This window comes from Aricia agestis, chromosome 19 (genome assembly GCF_905147365.1).
Source record: "Aricia agestis chromosome 19, ilAriAges1.1, whole genome shotgun sequence".
NCBI lineage: Eukaryota > Metazoa > Arthropoda > Insecta > Lepidoptera > Lycaenidae > Aricia > Aricia agestis.
In genome coordinates this window covers 6119291-6142872 of record NC_056424.1, presented here as the reverse complement: position 1 = coordinate 6142872, position 23582 = coordinate 6119291, and the positions used below count along the sequence as shown (strand labels likewise).

The following is a 23582-nucleotide window of genomic DNA, read 5'->3' as shown; positions in this document are numbered from 1 at the left end:
AATCATATTATGATTCATAATATTATGTTTCTCCAAAGCGACCATTTTAGCCCCGCAGAAGCAAATAGGTTGCGTCACAATTAGTTTATCGCGCGGGAACCGTACGTTTTTCCGGAATAAAAAGTATTCTTTCCGGAAACTCAATTATTATACACTAAGTAGTATCTCGACACTAAATTTCACCAAAATTTGTTCAGTGGTTTGGGCGTGAGGTAACAGACAGACAGACACACTTTCAAATTTATAATAAGATTATGGATCTAAGTGGCCGCTGGGCCAAAATTACGTGCCTCAAGTTTATTGGAACTAAGTTCCTTATCGCGCGTTGCGAAAGGGGGCTAGACGGAAAAAAATTAAGACGGAAAAGTTTTAACGACACTTTTTATCTATGTTGATCTATGTCTATGAAGTCTGTGCTTTAGACCCAATTTCACCAACCTCTGTTTGTTAAATCCTAACAAGGCATTACTTAACGGACCTTGGAAAATTAAACAGACTTTTTTTTTTTAATGAAATAAAGGGGCAAACGAGCAAACGGGTCACCTGATGGAAAGCAACTTCCGTCGCCCATAGACACTCGCAGCATCAGAAGAGCTGCAAGTGCGTTGCCGGCCTTTTAAGAGGGAATAGGGTAATAGGGGAAGGTAGGGATGGAAAGTGAACGGAATAAGGGAGGGTAGGGAAGGGAATAGGGTAGGGGATTGGGCCTCCGGTAAACTCACTCACTCGGCGAAACACAGCGCAAGCGCTGTTTCACGCCGGTTTTCTGTGAGGACGTGGTATTTCTCCGGTCGAGCCGGCCCATTCGTGCCGATGCATGGCTCTATGTCCCACAGTAAAAATTTAACAGCGGATTAGTAAATGCAATGTTAAGTGAACAACGAGTGAACAACTATCAATTCGTTCTTTCTTGTTATAAGGCGACGAAATTGCAATGTACAAGATTAATACGACATGTTTGCTGCAATGTGTCACTTTCTTTCATAGTAGTATAATAGTAGATAATGCGACCAAATTAAAATATAACTGATCGCATACATTTGTTACGCTATAATAGTTCTTCTTAATTTACGTTAATGATTATTATCTGTCAAAGCTGAAAACATGAATCATAATACAAACTTTTATTAACATATTTCGGTTTGGTAATTTTGATACAAGTTAGTATATTTGCAATGTCAAGGAAAATCCGAAGGCTGAATTTTTGGCAAAGTGAAAATAAATAATTATTCATAACTATGAAAATAATTAATAATAAGGACGTAGCGGAAACATGGCGGAAAGACTCAAAAGTAAAAAAATATTCTTTTATTGATATTGCATATTATTGTCTTTGAAAGTTGTTATTTTGACTCATATTATATAGCAGCCTGTTAAATATTTAACGGACCTCCATAGCAGGAATTAAATTTAACATCGTGTTAGGTGATACATGACATTAGGGCGTGGTGGAACGCTCGATAGCTCTAACAGGCCGTTAACTGATTTAACAAGCCATTATTTATTTAACATTGCTTGATGAAACTGGGTCTTAAGCTTTTTGATATAGTTGTAAGCCGTGCGTTATCGCGTTTTTCTGTGTCCCTCTTTTTTTTTTTTTTTTTTGTTAAATGTATACATGTTTTTTGTACATAAGAAATAACTTCGTTTCATCCGGGTGTCCCTTGACACCTCTCAAGTTTTATTACATTTTTTCTGCAGTTACAGGAATCTCGAACATACATAAATGCCAAAATATTATGGCCGATTAATGTACTTACAAGGTCACAAGTCACAACTCACATTGTTAAATTTAAAGTATTGAGTATGATACTGGTTATATCTGTTACTTTCTACGCCAGGGTTGGCACACACGAGAAATGCAGCGGTGCATTGGTTCACCTTTTAACATCGATTAAGAGTTAGCACATAATGTTGCCAAATTTTTTGCGAGAAACTTATGATTGCATATTTCAACAGTTGTAAATTGAAAATAAAACCTTTTAAATTGAACGCTAGCCAAAAGCATTTCGTTGTAGTTTGCCTGAGCGATGATGGATGGACGTTTTATTAACCTATACAACAACACAAGAATTTTGAAAATCCGTCCACAAACAGCGAAATTATCATCAGAAACATCTGTTTCGATGCAAAATATTACGAAAAGTACCAATAATTGAATAATTGGGTCATAATGTGATTACCCATGGTATAATTATGGTTGTGATGATGATGATCTATCAAATTGATGTATTGGCTTATCGACGTTTAAAGTTTAAATAAAGTGAGTCCTATTTAAATTAAATATTGATTTCATTAAAGGGACATTGCCTATCAAAATAATTAAAAGATGCATGTCGAATTCAAAATAAATTTCTTATATTTTACGTTACAAAAAAATAATCATAGTAATATTATGTTAAATGCATAGGTACTACCGAATTCTAATTAATATTAACTAATAAAGTAATTCAAGAATAATTCTTAACGGAACAGTCAAAATATTTGTTGTCGAAAGTAAAAACTGCCAACCCTAATCTTCTGTGATGAACTGGTGTTAATAATTATTATTGTTATTTGTTTGCACCTCTCAGCCTCAGCTCTCTAAAGTTTTCTCTTGTTCGTATCTGTAGTCTGTACTCTGTAAAATGATAAAAATATAATAAAATAGAAAAAAAAACTTAAACTCAATTTTTTAATGCAGATTTTTTTTTTCAAATATTCTCTGAACGTCTACATGATGCCTACCGCCGGTTCAGGAACTAACCCGTCGAGAAGAACACGCACGGGGCCCACTTTTTACCAAAAAAATGGAAAGGCCTGATTTCAAGAATGACTGACATGTCCGAATCTTAACAATAGGGAATATTACGCAAAGGTCGTAGTAGAGGGTTACTAGCTCATACGGTAAATAATACGACCAAAATCCCGGCATGTTGCACACGTCAGGTCAGAATATACATATTATTATTATTATATCGACAGAAAATTTGTCAAATGGCCTGAATTCTCTTTGATTAGTGATAAGTGCAGGTCATTAGTACGTAATCAAGAGAAAGTAAGGGACTGTATTCACTTTGATTAGTGATTATGGCAGGTGATTAGTAATCAGGAGAAAATAAGTGTGAACAATGACAGATTAGTGCAAGTCTTTTATTTTTAAATAATCCCTAATCTAATCACTAATAACCTGCACCAATCACTAATCAAAGTCGATGCCTTTAGGTACGTCATACAAAACTTTTTGTTTATTGTACATTATTCTGGTACTGCGTGAAAACATTGCAGAAATATAATAGTATGTCTCGATATCTGAAATAAAGGGCTCATCAGTCATCCTAATATAAGAGGACATGTAAAAAGTTAAATATCTATAAACTAAGTTCTAATAGGTGTTCTAGTTCTGAGCTTGACTAATAGAACGTCTAAGGTCGTAGTGCCTTTCACAACAGTTTTTAAATAAGTAAGATCTAAGTCTTGATCTAGAAGCTAGATATTGAGGTCAATCGGTTCAAATTGATGTGAAGACGTTACTTTATGAGTTAACAAATCAATTAGAAAGTGGAGTTTATATGGTGTAATCCAGAACCCTACTAACTTGGGACTTTGGGATAGTACTAAGTACTATTTACTAACGTGGGATTCATAATACAGCAATATAAGGTTGCCTAAGAGTTAATTCAGAGCCTTAAGTCTTAACTCTTAACCACTGCCATAGTAAGTAATATAAGTAATAAGTATTTAGATATTTAAACATTAAAGAGACTGTAACTTGCAGTCAAACTGCGTAAGCAGTTTTGCAGGAAGTGTATAACTGTTATGTATATTATAAGAGAAAAGAAATAAATAAATAAATAAATAAATAAATAAATAAATGGTTAAATCTGCTCAATAGTTTTCTGATGAAGAAGAACTATGGTTGAACCCGCATTACCCGCAGTCTTTAAATAATATTAGTGAGATGTGATTAAAGACTAGAAAGTTTCTGAGAATCAACGGATATATTTTTATCTTTCCCGCAATAACTGCTAAAACGATTTAGCTAAAATTAAACTCACAGGATACAGAGGCCTTGGGATAAACCCCGTCCGACTTAATAGCCCTAGCAATGCCCTAGTTCTTGTTAAAAGGTTTTCCTTAAATCTAAGAAAAGAAACTGTTTATTAAATCTAAATAGTAGATATTCAAAAGGATTTAGTTGAACCTTCACATTTTTAACCGCCTTCCAAAAAGGAGGACGTCATAACAAGAGTTTTCTGTTTACCATCGGTAGTTCTATATCTAGGGCACGATTCTTGTAAGTCACAACTCACAACATAACAGTACCTCTGTTAAGTTGTGACTTACTAAGGTCCTTCTACCTGTTTTTAACGTTACTGGTTAAAACTTACCGAGTCATAGAGGTAGAACTCACTACATAATTAAATTACGGTCCCACCATCAAAATGCTGATTGTTGATTCTCATATTACCTCGAATGTTTTTAATCGGGACTTAACGCGACTTATTTAAGTAGTAATGATACTACGAGTACATACTTTTTCTCGACGTTTCGGCTGTGTTGCAACGGCCGTGGTCACGAGGGGACTGCAGGAGCGCGACGTCTTCGTTTGCACGGGGCGGTCGGTTCTACGACTACCCTCGAGTTGTCCAATATTTGTGTTGTGTGTGATTAAAAAGTTTAATTATAATGCAACGCGAAAGTTTAAAATGTTACCTCGAATGTTGATCGCAGACTACTTATAATATGCTATCTCACGTGCGAGTAAGACAGTTCGAAGATCGAATCAACTTATAAAAATCGATCCGGCCCGGATGTAAGTGGACCATTTTATGATGATGCCCAGTTAGGATCAACTCGCGTGCAACCGCGTCACGCTTGGCAGCTTACGACGTGTTCCTTCCTATTTAGAAGTAATGTATGTAATCATTTGCATGCTATTTTTCTACTGATACTCAACCGTACTTCGGTTGTTAGTCTACCTAACCAGCGGTCTATGGACTCTATGGTTATAAGAAAAGAAATTTTTGACGTCAGAATGATTCAGCTTTTGGTGCCCGTTTCACCAACCGCCTACCAACGCTAAGTGCTAGTGGATCTACTCAAGTAGAAAACCTGGGTGTACTTTAAACTTAAACTTTCTGATTGGCTGATATAAACTCTTTAATATTAACTTATTGCTTGTTAATAAAAGAGTTGAAAAACGTTACTCTATTCAACAGATAATCCCCTGGCTTAAAAATTCAGAAGCCTTGTATTCATAGATTCTGCTTTGGTTTTTGCATCTGTAGTTGTTCGGCAATTTAAAAATTAAAAAAAAAGTAATTAAAAAAGGAAATTATAAAGTTATCGATGAAGAGGTTTATATACTTGTACTTTCCGAGGCTGCGTTTGGTGTTGCAAGCGCTTGCAACACCCGACCTTGTGTCTGTTGCTAGTTCACAAATTGACCAGATATCCTTGTCAAATAATAATTTATGCGGTTTTTGCTATTTAGTATATTTACTGTATTTAGTTGTTAACTTTATGGTTTGGATGAGCCGTTATGCGGTTAGTTCATGTTTACTACCTATTGGCAAGTAATAGCGGCAACAGATATACATAATCTGTGAAAATTTCACATCTCTAGCTATTACCGTTCTTGAGTTACAGCCTGGAGACAGACAGACAGACGGACGGACAGACGGACAGACAACGAAGTCTTAGTAGTAGGGTGCCGTTTTTACTCTCTGGGTACGGAACCCTAAAAAGCCGTACGCATTTTGCTAACGCGTACGGGCCTACTTAGCCATAAAGTGTGAGCGACTTTTTGTACTCTACACATTGACTGCACTGGCCCAATGCATTGGCCCAATGTGTACAGGGGGCTTATTAATGGCTATTACCATTAGTAGTAGTAAACAGACAGATCGACACACTTTTACATTTATAATAATATTTTTATATTATGTATTAGTATGTATAGAGATAGTTCAATGACCGATGCTCTACGTGTTCGGTGACATGGTTAATCAGTGTGTGTACAGTGCGTTATTCCAATCATTTTAATGTTTAAAAATATCTCTTTGTAGTTGTAATCACTAGAGTTACGAACCAAACACATAAGTCACAAATCACAATATTATGCTATGAACGATTGTGCCCCTGCGCAATGCTTTCGTTCCGGTCACGGGCTAGGGCCAACCCTAGCCCGTGTTCCAAAGTTGAAGTTCCCAAGAACTTCAACTTTTCGCGATATCGATATTTTTTTTACCATAATATTACTTACTAAAAACATATTTTTAGTAAGTAATATTATCGATATTTTTTAAGAACCTAAATGAACTGAATGGAAACAAAAATGTCACTACATACACGTAGTATAAACGTCATAACTCATAAGTCATAACTCATAATATTACAAGTTACTTATGAAAGTTACGTAAAAAAACGTAAAACTCTGATTTTACTACTTGCGATTGTATAATTAAATCACACGTGGCCTTTATTCTATTTTCAATAATTGCTACAAATCATTTAATCGATACGATAAGCTAATTTGAATTTGATTGTGATTAAATAATAAACTCCGTTAACCGTTTATATAAATTATTTTTTGTCATTACTAGGTATATTTTGTCAAAGCGTTGTTTTCATACAGTTAAGGCATTTTCCTTGTGTGTGCTTAAAGTTGTGTTTCTTTTTAAGACGCTGACAACTGCCAATGACCTTGAGGATTCGCATTTCTAAGCCACGCCCCCTAATTGTCCGATAAGACAGCGCCAGCTTTGCTAGCGGCTAAACCGGGAACTTCTAAAAGATAGGTTTGATTAATATTGAGCTGTCGCATAGAGATTTCAATAGATGGCGCGTAATAAATAAATACTACGAGTATGTACTATACTTCCGTGAGCGAACTATAAGAGTGCGGAAGATTAGTGCAGAATGCAGATAGAACGGAGCACAGCGGAGAGGTAATATTAACGCACTTGAAAATAAACTTTATAATCATTAAACTAAAGTGCATAAATGCTTGAACCTTACAAAAAATGCACGTTTGTCCTCGAGGATACGCGGGAATCTTTAAAAGTTTGAAGTCGATATTATACTGATTCGTTATGTCTATTGTGGTAGTAATGTAAGCCATACACGTTACGCAGGTAGACCGGAATGTGTGAGGGAATATACCTGTGCAGTTTTTTGGACCTGCGCAGGCGACCAGGTCCCACACACATACCGGTATACATGTGCAGGCATACCTGCGTGCTGTACAGGTGGATCTCTCCCGTCCCCGGTAGACGTGTAAGGCTTACTTATGGTAAATAAAACACAGTTATTCTTTTATAAAATACCTATTATATTATAAAATAATGACAAAACCCAACTGCGTAAAAACATTCAATTTTTTTCATAAACATTTTTTCTGTTACATTACAATTTACATTAAAATTACAATTACATAAGTACAGCAAGAAATAAAACAAAATTCAGGAATCGTTTTTTACTGTCCCGGCAAACGTTGCTTTGCCATAATATTATATTTACGATAATATTATTATTTTAATTAAGTGACTAACGGCCGTTCCCAATATATGATCTATCTCTGGTTTTGCCCTACTAGAGATATGAATAGCTCACATTAGACATTAGAGACATATATTTTGTCAATTGTGAGCTATTCCTATCTCTAGTAGGGCAAAACCAGAGATAGATCAAATATTGGGAACGGCCGTAAATAGGTAAGTATGTCACCATGGCAAATGCACTTATCAATATTTAAAGTACCCAGTAGCCGATTCTCAAACCTACTGAATATGCATAATATAATTGATTAACGGTGCCCAGCTATATATATATATATATATATATATATATATATATATATATATATACTAGATGTCCCGCGCGGCTTCGCCCGCGTAAATTAGAAATTTTACAGAATCCGTAGGTACATTTTCCCATAAAAAATATTTCCCCCGTTTTTCCCACATTTTCCTGAGTTTCTTCTGTCGTATTAGTCTTAGAGTAATAATATAATATAACCTTCTCGATAAATGATGAGTCTTACTCGATAAATGATCTATCTAACACTGAGATAAGTTTTTAAATCGGACCTGTAGTTTCTGAGATTGACGCGTTCAAGCAAACATACTCTTCAGGTTTATAATATTAGGTAGATATAGATTTTTTTTAATTATCGCTTGACAAACTCGAGTCTCGATCTAAAAGACTATGAAATGGTATAATATGGTAGTGATGATGATGATGATGATGATGAAGAATGTAATTTGCATAGTAGCATATGCTTTCTGTTCTTAAAACAACGCCGAAACTCCCAAACTTGTATCTATAAAGAATCAGGAATTCTCTCAGCGCCTTCCGAACCACGGTATACCAGGTATATCTCGGTGCAAAATCTTACTTGTTGGTAGCATATGCTTAGAATACTTCTCACGAAACCGAAGTCACCATATGTTTCCCTATAAGTTTTGAGGAGTTCCCTCGATTACTTATGGATCCTTCATCAGATCACCACTTTTGTGAATATAATACCAAATTGGGATGATACCCTATATACCAAAAGAAAAATTTTGAAAATCGGTTAACAAACGGCGGAGTAATCGTTGAATATAAGAAAATGAACATAACACCTCCCCCATTTTGAAAGTCGGTTAAAATTGTAGCCTATGTGTTATTTATTTAATATTTTAATCAGCACATGAATTGAATAACAAAATTTTTTTCAAATTAATCGTAGCACCATCTGTCAGGACAAACTAAAATTGAAATAGAATAATATTGAATGCGATGATAGCGCCATCCGCCGGATCTAATGTAAAACATTCCAAAATCAACAACTCCTTATAAATAAGAAATTAATTGAAAAAACATTTTCCAGTAGACCAAACTGTAAATCTAAACCATTCTCGAATCTCCACGAACACACACAAAAAATTTCATCAAAATTGGTCCAGTCGTTTAGGAGGAGTTCAGTCACATACACACGCACACAAGAAATATATATATATACTAGATGTCCCGCGCGGCTTCGCCCGCGTAAATTAGAAATTTTACAGAATCCGTAGGTACATTTTCCCATAAAAAATATTTCCCCCGTTTTTCCCACATTTTCCTGAGTTTCTTCTGTCGTATTAGTCTTAGAGTAATAATATAATATAACCTTCTCGATAAATGATGAGTCTTACTCGATAAATGATCTATCTAACACTGAGATAAGTTTTTAAATCGGACCTGTAGTTTCTGAGATTGACGCGTTCAAGCAAACATACTCTTCAGGTTTATAATATTAGGTAGATATAGATTTTTTTTAATTATCGCTTGACAAACTCGAGTCTCGATCTAAAAGACTATGAAATGGTATAATATGGTAGTGATGATGATGATGATGATGATGAAGAATGTAATTTGCATAGTAGCATATGCTTTCTGTTCTTAAAACAACGCCGAAACTCCCAAACTTGTATCTATAAAGAATCAGGAATTTTCTCAGCACCTTCCGAACCACGGTATACCAGGTATATCTCGGTGCAAAATCTTACTTGTTGGTAGCATATGCTTAGAATACTTCTCACGAAACCGTAGTCACCATATGTTTCCCTATAAGTTTTGAGGAGTTCCCTCGATTACTTATGGATCCTTCATCAGATCACCACTTTTCTGAATATAATACCAAATTGGGATGATACCCTATATACCAAAAGAAAAATTTTGAAAATCGGTTAACAAACGGCGGAGTAATCGTTGAATATAAGAAAACGAACATAACACCTCCCCCATTTTGAAAGTCGGTTAAAATTGTAGCCTATGTGATATTTATTTAATATTTTAATCAGCACATGAATTGAATAACAAAATTTTTTTCAAATTAATCGTAGCACCATCTGTCAGGACAAACTAAAATTGAAATAGAATAATATTGAATGCGATGATAGCGCCGTCCGCCGGATCTAATGTAAAACATTCCAAAATCAACAACTCCTTATAAATAAGAAATCAATTGAAAAAACATTTTCCAGTAGACCAAACTGTAAATCTAAACCATTCTCGAATCTCCACGAACACACACAAAAAATTTCATCAAAATTGGTCCAGTCGTTTAGGAGGAGTTCAGTCACATACACACGCACACAAGAAATATATATATTAAGATATATATATATATATATATATATATATATATATATATATATATATATATATATATATATATATATATATATATATATATAAAGAAGAGTGCAGTATAATTTAGTTAGGTAACTAAATTATACTGCACTCTTCTTTATCAACATAATGAAATGATAAAACGAAACAAATATCTTCTCACTCGCATGCGCCTGAAAATGTATATTTATCTAGTATTATTTTTGTTTCGTCTGAACCTGTTTTCGCGCGGCGCCGCGGTGCCGTGCGGTAAATAGTAGGCATTGGATTAACGAATAACGGACTTCTGCATATTAACGGAAGTTAACCAGTCCGTTAATATTTTTAAAAGTTAACTTAAAAGTTAATCCGTTAATCAAAATGTTAACTTCGTTAATTAACGATTAACGGATTAATATATATATATACAGTATGTAACAAAAACAAGTGATAATACTTTAGGGTGTGTACGTGTTCCTTGTAGAGAGTTCACTGTGAAAGTAGCAGCTCTGAAAGAGGTTTTTTTTTCTTTTGTATGAGCAAGGGCAAGTGTCACGAGTTTCCCCATACAAAAGAAAAAAAAATTAGGTCTTTCAGCGCTGCTACTTTTACAGTGAACTCTCAACAAGGAACACGTACAAACCCTGTGTCGAGAAAATTGAATGCCGAAATCACCCACTTCGGAACTTCTGTAATAGGCTAAAAATTTACAAACTGATACGAAATATCCCATCAAAGACACAAATTTGACCCAAAGCGTGATCATGATGAAGTTATTAGAAAATTATTAGAAAACTTTGGCCGGGTGATAAAAAGAAGACCCAACACTGCAAGTGCTAACCTAGTAAAAGACATTTTATATTAAAAAAAAATAAGCTTCGTTTCTTCTATCAAACATGGCCAAGAAAATTAAAAACAAGCAATAAGAGATTTAGAATTACAAGAAGGAATTAAAGTAAAGCCTTGCGGGCTATTTATAGATACAGACTTGCCATTTTTAGGAGCAACGCCCGATGGAATTTGCGATGAAAAAACTATTTTAGAAATTAAATGTCCCATCACAGCATATAACATTGGAGTAGACGCTGCTATAACACAACAAAAAGTAACATTTTGGAAAATAGATAAACAGGGCAAATTAAATATAGACAAAAATCACTCCTGGTTTTATAAGGTGCAAGGGCAGCTCCATATTTCAGGTTACGAATATTGCCTTATTATTATTGATAGGCATGTAATGGTCTTCATTTGAGTCACTATCAATTATCAATATTAGATTGCAAAGTATGCATAGAAATGTGAATTTTGAATTGAGGCCATCTTGCTTTTCACCTACTAGTTCTATGTCAGTTAAAGCACATCCAAGAGGACCATGATGAGAAATTTCTTGCAACCTCTTATAAAAATATGAAACACTTATAATTCTTCTTCCGACATCAGGTTTCTTCTGAGGAAGTGTAGTTTCAACAATAAGCTTTTCAGCATCACATTCAGCCTCCAAACTACATAGTCCAGTGTCATGGGTACTTTTTTCTTCCAGCGTGTAAGTAAGTTTATACTTTGAGACATCGACATTTAACAACAGTTTAAAAACTGGATCACCACAAAATTTCATAAATTAAAATGATTAACTTTTCGATTATTGGGAAATAGGAATTAGGATAAAATTATACAGAACTCAATATTTAAAAAAGCCTTTGGCTCGTTTGCCTTCTAATTTCATTAAAAAGGTATACTAAAAATTTTATTAGGCTAATACGCTGCACTCCGCAGTAGGGGTGGGTCGTTATGTGATTTTTAACCGACGAAACAAGTTGTAACTGTACGACGCGGGCGCCCGGTAACGGTGTGACGTCATATCACAATTTCGCCGCGCGGGCCCCATACAATAAACGTGATTTTTTGCTCTATCTCAATAACTGCAACAGGTAGGCACTTGAAATTTTCATCAAGGCCTTAATTATATATGTACTTTAATAATCAATAATAATATTATAATAAAATAAAAAATTAAGGGGGGCTCCTATACAAAAATCACAAATTTTGGCCTATTTTGCACTATAACGGTATGTGTATTCATAAGTGAGTCCGATTAGTAACATAATATAATATTATTATTAATTATTAAAGTACACATATAATTAAGGCCTCGGTGAAAATTTCAAGTGCCTACCTGTTGCCGTTATTGAGATAGAGCAAAAAATCACGTTTATTGTATAGGACCCACGCGGAAAAAATGTGATATGACGTCACAAGCGGTCGCGGGTTGTTAGCGGGAATCGATATTTTTCGAAACTTTGAATGCCTATAAAATCAAAACTACAAGGTATTTTTGACTGCAACAAAAACTAGTGTATTTGTATACATACAGGCTTTACTGTGACAAAATTTCAAGCAATTTGGCATACCTAGTAACATTCTCAATTAAACCTTCCTGCCCAATTATTCCAGCGGGGCTAAAATGGTCGCTTTGTTGAATCATGAGACGAATCATAATATGATTCATTTCTCTAATATCGCAAAATGCAACTCTGCTTGCAATTCATTTTTGTATTTTTGCACTGATTTGACATTTGTCAGTTTTGACAATTCATTTGCTGAATTGATTGAGAGGAATTGCTAAATATTACCATTTTAGCCCCACAGGGCTTAGGTATCATTAGGAGAGCCCATTTAACCAAAAAATGGGTGTTATTTTTTTTAAATGACAATATTTTATCCCATTTAAAATCGTTGCAGAAAGGTCACTCGCGGCGCGGGGGAATGAAAGGGGGTGACGCCGGGATGAGGCGCGCGCGCGGGCCTATAGCCTATAGCCTTTTTTCAAATCGGACCAGTAGTTCCTGAGATTAGCGCGTTCAAACAAACAAACAAACTCTTCCCAATTATAATATTAGTATTGATATAAACTAATTAATATTTTTGCTAGGTAATCTGCGCGGAACTAGTTGGCCGCGCCGCCGGTATGCTCACATACCGGCGGCGCGGCCAACTAGTTCCGCGCGGACTATAGCAAACTCGCTGTCGCTCGCTAGGTCGACCGGTGCAGTGGGCGGCGGGCGCTAGCTGCGACTCCAAACGAAACAACGCGACGATCGCTCGACGGAACTTCATACCACCCAATGCAATAAAAACGTTACAAAAATCACTACTCTACTATATAAATACGACTCGAAACTAGTTATTCGGTTACTGTATGTAGCTAGTTATTGTAACTATTATAGTGACGTGAAATAACGCTCACCCCTACTCCGCAGTGAAGCCGCACCCTATTAGGGCCGGGACACAAAAACACGGTCCGGCGCCGTAGGACGTCGCGTCGTCGTGCCGTGATTTTGTGTCCCGGCCCTTACGGAGCATGTCCTTGAATAGAGCTGAAAGAATCGCGCAATCGCATCGCGCTCAAATAGTAATAAACTTATTATATCTATATTTACCTAGCCTATCGTAATTGTAAAAATATACTTGCCTTTTTAAAATACTACCCGTCGCTATATTGCGATCGGCATTTGCTACATTTTCCACTGTGTTATTATCTAATTCCATCGTTTTCGGTCGACTGGAAAAAAATTAAATCATAATAATATCATAAAAAGGCTAAAATAGCTTGTAATAGATAAACTGGATCATAAAAAATACAATGAATGAGCCATGCTTTGGCACGAATGGGCCGACTCGACCAGAGAAATACCACGGACTCACAGGAAAACCGGCGTGAAACAGCCCTTGCGCTGTGTTTCGTAGTCGTGAAGGACGTTTGGTTACAACTTATAATAAGTAGATAAATAAACTTATATTACCTTTCCAACATACTACCTGCCGCTGGATCTGAATTGGAATTTGGTGATTCATTTGGGTTATCAATAATTGCACTATCCATGGTTTTCCGCCGCCTGAAATAAAAATTTAAATAATAAAGGCCTAAATAAAACTTCAGATTCAAAGCAAAATGAACTTATAGTACCTAATTATAGTACTTGTACTATTATTTATTCTGTGCTAATAGTGATAAAAAAAACCATAAAAAGTATTACGAAAATTCTCTGAAACTCGATCCATAGACCGATTGAATATTGATTTATCAGAACGATCCCCGACGCGCGACGCTAAAACTTATTTAGGCTAACGAAATAATCAACTTTATGAGTGGTGATTTTTTAACTTTTTGAACATTTATTTTGGAGTGCAAAACTCCAACATAAATGTTCAGATACAAAGCAAAATTATTATCAGTGATAAAATAAAACATAAAAAACTGTATTACGATTTACGAAAATCCTCTAAGATTCGAACCATAGGCCGATTGGAAATTGATATAATGTTATCACAACGATTGTGATAACATTATTATGTCAATTTCCAAGGTCTATGGTTCGAATCTTAGAGGATTTTCGTAAATCGTAATCAATCGTAATACAGTTTTTTTATGTTTTATTTGACACAACGATCCTGGCTATCCTAAAACACATTGAGAGTGACGAAATATTTTGATTCGGGGTCGTAATTGTTCGTTTTTTTTTTAATAAAGACGTACGCAACTAGAAAGTAGATAAAATTGAACTTACTTTTACTTCCATCATGTATTTGTGGCTTTCACGAAGCTGTCGCTTTTTTGCTGGACGTCTTTTCTTTTTCTTGTCACCCATTTTTACAGACGCGCAATATAATTTCTCATATAATTTCAAATATTTATAGAAAAATATTTACAGAATAAACTTAATATACTATAAAACAATGAGAAATACCTATATACAAATTTTAAGAACTAAACGCTTCAATTACACTAAAATCACAATATCGGCAGAGCGAAATCCGTCACACGTCCACATAGCACCGCGCCTCAGCGAACACTGTCGGTTTTCATGCGCGAGAGAGAGATGTGAAATGTTCACTCAGAAGCGTGGATATATTTTTCGTTTGTTAGAGGAAAAATAAATATTGTGGGAAATCTAGATGTCAGAGCCGAAAATTAAATCGGGCAATCTTTGGATTTTTGTAAAAGGTATCAAATAAACAAATTTTTAAAGCATAGATTGTATTATTACTTTAGTTAGAACTGTTTAAAGTTCCCGAAAGATGTGACTTTGGTATTTTTTTTCATCCAGTAGGAGTACATTATTTTATTATTTAAATCGGACAAGCTTTTCCAAATATAATCAAAAATCACATATATTTTTTTTGTGCCAATCAATGAAATACATACGTCTAGAAAACTGCACAAAGATGTCAAATTGGCAGCTGTCTGCGCCTTAAGCTACTATTAATTAAAACGAGATAAAATACTTCACGTGTACACTACACGTGAAGTATTTTATCTCGTTTTAATGGTAATACCAGTATGAACATTTTAATTTCTTTATTTATTGTTTTTATCCCTTTAAAAAATTTAATATTTACTTAGGGCATAGGGTCAATTTATATTAGCGCAGAGTCGAAGCGAAGCGAATTTCCAAAAACCGAACACAGAAAATTCAACCTTCACTCTAGAGCGTAACGCATACATTACTTCTGCGAGGCCTATCAGCGTTGGTCGGGCGCATCCACGCGAATTCGCGCGGATGCGCTCGCCTTTTTAAATTCTCAGAAGTAATAAAGCGCGTTAAAGCTTTGGAGTTAAGGTTGGATTTGTTATGTTCAGTTTTAATAATTCGCTTCGATGCGCTCCGACTCTGCGCTAATATAAATTGACCCTTAGTGTAATTCAAGTAACGCTGTCTTTGTTATGTGACTTTTTAAAGATGCCAGAGAAGGCAAGCAGAGCTTGTACAGTTATTAGCTTTGTATAGATTTTTTAATTAGTAAGGGTTGTATAGATTTTTTAACTATTTTTTAATAAATAATGATATTGTGAGTTGTTGTGAAATACTCTAATAAATTCAAAAATAGGCGTAACAAAAGAAATTCCCTACCCGAATAAGATAATCAGTGTAGCAGAAAATTGTTATCAGCAAAATATCTCACTACCAACTTAATATGATCATATTATACTATCTGGCAGATAATTATAAGAATTGGACCTTGGCATTACGCAAATTCGTAATTTTAATCATTATTCGATTTTTACGTGTGTTGATAATTTTGATTACTATTTTTAAAAATTACTCAAATTCGTTAATTTGTGTAGTTGTTGTAATAATATGTATTTTCGATTAAGTTAAAATTATAATGCCTTGATTTGCATTAATAAGATTAAAATATAAAGTTTACATTTTAATTACAACATTGTGACACGATAACTTTATATTATATAAGATTAATTAGATGATATATTTATATTAACACAACTCTAGAGGAAGTGAATAAAAATATTTAGTAACCACAAATATTTAGGTAAGTATTAAGCACCTATTATTAATTAATATACTATTATAAAGAGGAAAGATTTGATTTTTTGTTTGTTTGTTTGTTTGTTTGTTTGAGTCGAATAGGCTCCGAAACTACTGGACCGATTTGAAAAATTCTTTTACCATTGGAATCCTGCATTATTTCTGCTGAACATAGGCTAATTTTTATTTTGGAAAAATATAAGGTTCCGTAAGATATTTGGGATTTTCGGACGCAAGGTTTAAAAAATCAACCAGAAAAGTTACTTATTTTGCGTACGCTGCCTAAACTATAAAAGATAGAGGCATAAAATGTTCTAAGTAATTATAGATCTTTTAAATATCTACAAAAAAGTCCGCGACACACTATACCTATCTATGTTGAGTGAGGCACAATAACCATTTTTTTATTAAAAAATCTAGAATTTTTTTTGGACTATATTTTAATGCGTTTATTTAAATCATGCTATTGACCCTTATCAAAATAAATTATTTCATCACTAAGTACAGTTAATGTAGATAATATTTGGTCTTTGAATGATTAAAATTGGACGTTTGGTTTTAATGTTATGGCGAAATTAAAATATTACGATTTCTGCTGCACGTTGCGAATTGGGCGTCAAGGCGCGATGCGCGGGTGTGCGTGCGGTAGGGGAGAGATTTAATTATCAGTGCCACAGACTCGCCCGGAGAGTCCACGTAAATATTACCTCGATCGTGGGAATCGCAGACACAATAGATTTTCAATAGTTATGCGACAGCCGGGTGCTGCTTTATTGATTTGATATAGACTATCGTGCTTCATTATTATAATCCTAATTTCAAAAAAGCTTTAAAAGTTATGACTACGAAAGTAATATTTTTAGAACTTTTTAAAATAAGTTTTGAATGACTATTATTTTTGATTGCTATTATAATTAATTAATTTCTTTAACTATAAATCTCCAATAGCGGCAGCCGGCTGCCAGCATAACAATTGAAGATCTATTGTGTCTGCGATACCCACGATGCCGATGCACGATGGAAGTATTAATGCATATTTTTTAATCCACACTATTTCTGCTGAATATAGGCTATATTTAATGAGAGAAAAAAGGGAACCGTATTAAGTGTTAATAATTGTGTGAAAAATCTACCAAAATATTCCTTCTTGCTTATGCTTTATAAATTATAGACTATACTTACTTATCGCAAAGTGATGTACTATAGTCTTATAGAGGACATTAATATCAACGTAAAAGTCCGCGATATCGTATGTCTGACTACTACAATTATTATTATCTTACAATAACTACTTTTTAATCTAAAAATATGCAATAGTAACGTTGCGCTGGTACAAACCATGCCAAACTACTTATCAGCAGGTATTAGTACTTACCAGATTTAATAATCTATACTTATCTATACTTAATATTATAAATGCGAAAGTATCTCTGTCTGTCTGTCTGTCTGTCTGTCTGTCTGTCTGTCTCGCTTTCACGCCAAAACTACCGAACCGATTGTAATGAAATTTTGTATACAGATAGTCTAAAGCCTGAGAAAGGACATAGGCTACTTTTTTACTGGAAAAAAAGGTTGTAAGGGGGTGAAAATACGAAAATTTGTTCAAATTAAGTTAGTTCCAAAAATTCATACTAGATGGCGCCGTGCGTCTTTTACATCGCGCTAACGCTTGACTAACATCTTTCTATAAGAGATGGTATCATCATACCTTCGAGTACCGATATTTTTTCGATTGTTATTTCTTTTCTACGTTATTTAATAAGTCAGTACTTAATATTATAATATACATTATACAGTGACGTAACCTTAAACCTATCAATGATAAATAGTTTATGGGTAAAGTTAAGGGGGCTAAATAAGCTTTAAAATTTGGCATAATATATAAAGTTTAATTTAAAAAAAATGAAATATTATGTGCACACTGCACAGCTGTTTTGATTTAAGGGGTACCAGGGTTTTTTTTTATAAAAGCTTTTGACACAAATTTTGTTGACATCGCGCGCTATAAACTGAAGTCCACGCGGACGAAGTCGCGGGCAACAGCTAGTTATTAATACTTTCGTAGACTATAATAAAATATATTAGTATAATACCTATGTCATTAAATATTTGAAAACTATAATCGTATTGCACATCTCACACTTGTGTGAACATAGATTTTCAATTATTTTTATTATCATTAAACAGGAAAATCCTTAATAATATTAACACATTAAAGTATAAGTATTATACATATTATATCGTCACCATTCTGTTTTAAGTGAAAACTTTAACTTTAACAATTATGTTTTATTTCGAAATACACGAGTTATTCTTCAAACTCATACCGGTTTCTCATCTGTATTTTAGTGATTTTAAATATTATTTAAGAAACATGAATGCTTTTAAAGTTACTTAATTGTTTTGGGAAGTTGATGTGATTTTTCTTTCAACAGTTTTTATGACCATAGAATAATAATTATTTAAATGATCACACAACTTATAAGTCAACGGAACGTAATCGAGAATATTTTATTTCTCGTAAGGATAAAAAAAAATCGTTTAAGTCCCAAACTAAAGTTTTTTGATATTGATATATAAAATAATTATTATCTTGTATTTAAACGAGTTAAAATATATTTATAAATAACACAATATGTATTTCCATGAATACTTAGTGTTAGAAGTAATTAGTACTTGTCATAATAATTAAAAACCAAAATAAATACACAATTTGCTTGCAGCTCTTGCCGGGAACGTAACAGCTGTTGTCGATTAACTAAATATTATGATATTATATCATACTAGCTGTCCCCGCGAACGTTTCTTTGCCATATAAGTATTTCGCCCATATTATTTTATTGAAGTGACTAAATAAGTATGTCACCGTGGCAACGTCCATCACTATCCCGTCGCACAAACAATGGTCGCCGTCAGTCTAGAATTGTAATAATTTACTATTATTTATTCAACAAATGCACTTATCAATATAAAAAGTACCGAATAGCCGATTCTCAGACCCACTGAATCTATACTAATATTATAAAGAGGTAAACTTTGTTTGTTTGTTTAATTGTAATGAATAGGCTCAAAAACTATTGGACCGATTTTAATAATTCTTTCACCATTCGAAAGCTACATTATCTACGAGTAACATAGGCTACTTTTTATGTTGGAAAATATAGGGTTCCGTAAGATATTTCAGTTTTTCGGAAACAACCAGAAAATTTACTTATTTTGCGTACGCTGCCTAAACTATAAAAGATAGAACTATACAATGTTCTAAGTAAATGTAGATCTTATAAATATCTACAAAAATGTCCGCGACACACTATACCTATCTATGTCAAGTGAGGCACAGCAACCATTTTTTTATTTAAAAATTTTGATTTTTCTTGGACTACATTTAAACGCATTTATTTTACTTATACTAATAATCCTTATCAAAATAAATCATTTCATCACTAAGTACAGATTTTTGTAGATTGGATGGAGTTTATGTAGATTATATTTGGTTTTTGAATGATTAAAATTGGACGTTTAGCTTAGAAGTTATGGCGAAATTAAAATATTGCGATGTACGCCCGTTTCGAAGTGGGCGCTGGCGCTACCAATGCTGGGGTGCGCTCGCGGGAGTATCACTAATACCTATTGTACACATTGAAAAGGTCTACAGAAAACTCCGCGATGGTATAAGTAAATATATCTCTTATGAATGTCCCACAATAACATTTTTTTGTCATTTAATTTTAACTTCAAATAATGGCTAATTTTCGAAGCGATTTTAACCAATGCGGCAATAATCCTTATTTACTTTAAATACATTATTGATTATGGCCCTCTACAACATAATATTATGATTTAAATTTTAAATTAATATTTTCGAAGATATTACAGATTTAAAAATTGCGGGACGTAGCTTTTGCGGCAGTACCGACCAATGCGGGCCACGGGTAGTAATAATAATAAATAATAATAATAAAGCCTTTTATTTCCTCGATACATACCATTTTAACAGACATGGGTTGGCCACGGCTAGTAGTGAATATAAATTATTTAAAATCAAAACTACTGAATCGATTTTAATCATTTTTAGGGTTCCGTACCCAAAGGGTAAAATCGGGACCCTATTATTAGGACTTCGTTGTCTGTCCATCTATCCGTCTGTCTGTCTGTCGCCAGGCTTTATCTCAAGAACCGCTATAGCCAGACTTCAGAAATTTTCACATATTATTATTGTGAATATCTGTTGCCGCTTAGATAACAAATACTAAAAACAAAATAATATTAATTCGTACGCGAGTCCGACTCGCACTTGGCTGATTTTTAACCCCCGACAAAAAAGAGGGCTGTTATTATTTCAGTGACATAGACTATAATATATTTTAAGTACCCTTGCGAAGCCGGGGTGGGTCACTAGTATGCATATAAAATTTGGTTAAAATCAGTAAAGCCGTTTCGAAAGAGTACGCGGCCTAACATTATGACACGAGAATCTATGTATATGAGATGTATAACTGTATAATGTATATAATATACAAGGTCTATTAAAGGATAAAATTAAAGGTATGTAATTAATAATTATACTTATATTATTTTATCGATGTTAAGCTAGCTGTGGTCATCCCTAGTAAGGTCGTTATGAAATGGCAGCACAGCAGCTAAGTCTATAGATGGCGTAATACATCTCAAATCTCAATACTTTATAAACATAGAAATTAGGCTTTGAAGTTGAAAAAAAATTTGCCCGTAGTACTTAACTTTTTAGTACCAATTTCACCATCGTCTATTAAAGTTAAATGTTGATTTAATATCAACTAATTCTCTGTCGTTGTATTTACTAATGAAAGAAAAGGCTAGGCATTTTAACAAGCCATTAAAAGGCCATTAAACTCATTGCATCGCGTTGGTGAAATCGCTAGGTAATATTATAGTGCTTATTTGCCAACTTAGAGCAGAGGTTTAGTGTTTGGGCTCATTTTAATAGCGACAATCAAGAAGACGTAGATGAACAGTAAATATTTGCATGCTACTGCTGCAGCATCACCTGGATTCTATAGGAGCCGAGCTCCGTATGAACCCAAAGTGGAGGTTTCATGTTTGGGCTCATATTGACGGGCTCATCCAAGAGAACATTCATAGACCGTATTCTTTGCATATTATACTGCACTATAACCAACAAAAGCTTAAAAACCATGAAATAGAATTAAATTAAGAAATTAAAAAAAAAAACCCCGCCAAGAAACTTTAAAAAGTAATAAAATAATATTTACTGACTTTTAGTTTAAATAATTACTAAGTGTAAAGTAATATTTTAGTCCATAATTGTTGTCAAGGTGTGTCGGGGGACCGCTAATGTAGATGTTTGATTTTACATAACATTGTAGTTTAAGAGTCAGTTCACAGCGAACCGAATCGAGACAATCAGCGACTTGGCGATACAAAAGCAAAAGTCGCTGTTGTCGTAGTTTACTTGGCGGTCCCCCGACACACCGTGACAACAATTATGGACAAAAATATTACTTTACACTTAGGAATTATTTAACCTTAAAGTCAGTAAATATTATTATTTTATTACTTTTTAAAGTTTTTTGGCGGGGAATTTCTTTAAGTTGAAAATGTTATATAATCTCCTTTACTCTTTACCAATTTGGAATCATGTCGAAAATATAGGTATTGCTACACATACGTATAATAAATTTATACATTATTTTAGATATGTAATTACGTATTCAGTGATAATATTATGTGGACATTGTGCCCTGATAAGCGATAGCCAGCTGGACTGATTAGGAAACGAGTCCAGTTCGTTCGGAGATATCTGTCACACAAGCTCAATGCTGATTGACGATACAAGTATCATAAGGTGCTTTGCAGACGACGGGGCTGGGCGGGCTGGTCAATTTCGCCGCTTACCAATGCACACGGCGGGCAAAAAGACCGCAGGTGCTCTGCGGGCACTGCACTGGCGGCGTAGCATGTCCGCGGACAAAAAGCCCGCCCCGCCCCGTCGCGCGTCGTCTGCAAAGCGCCTAAGCCCCAATTTCACCAACGTCTGTTAGTGTTAACAGCTTGTTAAAATTTCATGTCTTCTCTTTCATTCATAAGAAAAACGAAAGTGGAACGTGGTACTAATTCGAGCGTTAACTTTAACAGTCGTTGGTGAAATTGGGGCTTAAAGTAGAAGCCTTGCTTCTGCTCAAATGGGTCGGCTTAACCAATAACCGGGTAGGTACCATGTTTGGCCCAGTTAAGCGTTGTCCTAATTTTACCAACGTCCGATAATGAGCTAAAAGTCATCGTTTGTCAAAACATTATGCGTTTTCTTGTTTTAATACGAAGATCGAAAGAGATAACGATATTGGACCATCAACTTTAACAGACCTTGGTGAAATTGGCACTAACATCCGGCAGATATTACGACTGTGTTACTACTATCAGGTACCGGGTAAATGTGGATGAATTTTCTAGAAGAATTTAGTTTTGGTGCAAAATACAAGGTGATTTATTGATTTCATGTTAATTTATTGTTGTGGTCAACTAAATAAAGAAGTTGATCTATAATAAACATAATATTTGACACATTTGGAACGTACTGGCACAGTATAGCAATATGACATATCCCTACAGTTATAGTAAAACGAATGTACTTGCGCAGAGCAACGGAGGGGTACCCGCGGGGAAGCGGGCGGCGCGGGCCCGCGTACACAAACTCGCGGAGTTTGTGTACCTGCGCCCACAGGGGTGACGTTGGCGCGTTGTCTACGAATTTTGTGTTGTAAAACGATAACTTTTTTTTTTTTTATGAAATAAGGGGGCAAACGAGCAAACGGGTCACCTGATGGAAAGCAACTTCCGTCGCCCATGGATACTCGCAGCATCAGAAGAGCTGCAAGTGCATTGCCGGCCTTTTAAGAGGGAATAGGGTAATAGAGGAGGGTAGGGAAGGGAAGGGAAGGGAATAGTTGAGGGTAGGGAAGGGAATAGGGTAGGGGTTAGGGGATTGGGCCTCCGGTAAACTCACTCACTCGGCGAAACACAGTGCAAGAGCTGTTTCACGCCGGTTTTCTGTGAGAACGTGGTATTTATCCGGTCGAGCCGGCCCATTCGTGCCGAAGCATGGCTCTCCCACGTATAACTTATATAACTTATCTT

The 23582-nt window shown here is 34.7% G+C and overlaps 1 protein-coding gene across 5 annotated transcripts in view; it reads left to right on the top strand.

Moving 5' to 3' along the window:
* The window catches only part of LOC121736809 (ATP-binding cassette sub-family D member), an 80857-nt gene that overhangs the window by 10053 nt on the left and 47222 nt on the right, over positions 1-23582 (top strand). The window contains exon 1 of one of the 5 annotated variants that reach the window (XM_042128212.1): positions 4715-4795. The exons of the other annotated variants lie outside the window; for them this stretch is intronic. The gene's annotated coding sequence lies outside the window, so the exon portion shown is untranslated. Of the gene's footprint in view, positions 1-4714; positions 4796-23582 lie in introns of those variants that run through there. 5 annotated transcript variants of the gene reach the window in all.